Here is a 1,476-nt window from a genome sequence, read left to right on the forward strand (position 1 = left end):
GTGGATGTTTCCTTTTTCCCTCGAGACGCACAAAATCACGTCTACGTCATTTCGCGTATTTATGACTGAACGTGTTTGTCTTTTCGCTTGCCTTCTCTCCACCACGTGTCTGTAAGCGTGGGAACGTGGGCATACGTGTCGAAAATGGAAGTCCAACCGCTCACTCTTCTCTGCTCAGGGTTTAAACTCTATAAAACCCTCATTCTTTCTTCTTCTTCTTCTCTTTTTTCTCCCTCTTGCTTCAACATTTACTTGTCTTCTGCGCTCTGTGAAAAACTTTTCTTGTCCACAACGAAAAAATATTCTATTCTCTCCATGGCAAGCTCCAACAAACCTTCTGCTGCTAAACTCACACATCCCATCAACATTGATGGTAGGGAGTATGTTCCTGAGCCTCCGTTTGTAGAAGAAAAGGAGAAAATCTGGCGTTCTCAAGTATTGATTCCTCTTTCTTTGGCTAATGAACCCTTAGCGTTCTTAGGTCCTCTCCCAGAAAACCGACACCCAGAGATTACCAGAAACGAATCTTCCCTTTTCCCCGCCAGTCACATTTTTGAACCTGTGATTTCCGCTCAACAACCCTTCTCCATTCGCTACGTCGACAGGAACTTCAGGACTGCTCCTCCCAGAAATTGTCCTAAGTTTTACGCTTGGATGAACTGATTGGAATCAGAAAAAAATCGACCACTGGAAAAGGACAGGCATCTATACCCTTTTACAGATTGCCCGTTGTGGCCCTCCCCAGTCTTGTGGCATGTTATTAGCTGCTCTTTAATTCTGGGAGAGTTCGACCAACTCCTTCCATACTAAGTGTGGCATGATCACGTTGACACTTCTGGACATTGTTGCCATCACTGGCTTGAAACCGACTAGCGAAGTCTTCGACTGCGAAGCTGTAGCGCCAATTTCCTTGAGGTTCGACGTTGGTGACTCTCGCAAGCCAACATACAACAATTTTATTGATCATCATGCCACCTCTGCAGGCCCTGTGACCGACGAAGAACATGTGGCTTTTTTGACCCTTTGGCTGTCCCGCTTTGTCTTCTGTTCTAGATATATGCAGGTAGCCAAGAACTTTGCTCTCCTGGGAACCCAACTGCACCAAGAGCGTGACATTGCCTTGGGCCAACTGATTTTGGCTTCTCTCTATGAGTCTCTATCTGAGGTTGTCTTCCAAATTAGGCTCTTCGACCCCGAGAACTCCAGAAAGAAAAACGTGTTGGTCCATGGCCCTTTCTGGTTTTTGCAGTTGTGGCTCAATGCCACTTTCTCCAAAGATATAGCCCCCTACGGAATGAGGAGGGTTGCGTGTCCCCCAGAGGAACGACGTCTTATCTGGAAACGGTTGATCCCCCTAACGCCTATCAATAAAAACTTCCCGGACCTTCAAGTGTTTCGACTTTTATTCAACATCATGTTGACTCGTGTCGATTTCCTACCTTCTATGGCTCCTTTCAGTCGTCGAACTGAGGGTCC

The sequence above is a fragment of the Lathyrus oleraceus genome, chromosome 3, assembly GCF_024323335.1.
Source record: "Lathyrus oleraceus cultivar Zhongwan6 chromosome 3, CAAS_Psat_ZW6_1.0, whole genome shotgun sequence".
Lineage (NCBI taxonomy): Eukaryota > Viridiplantae > Streptophyta > Magnoliopsida > Fabales > Fabaceae > Lathyrus > Lathyrus oleraceus.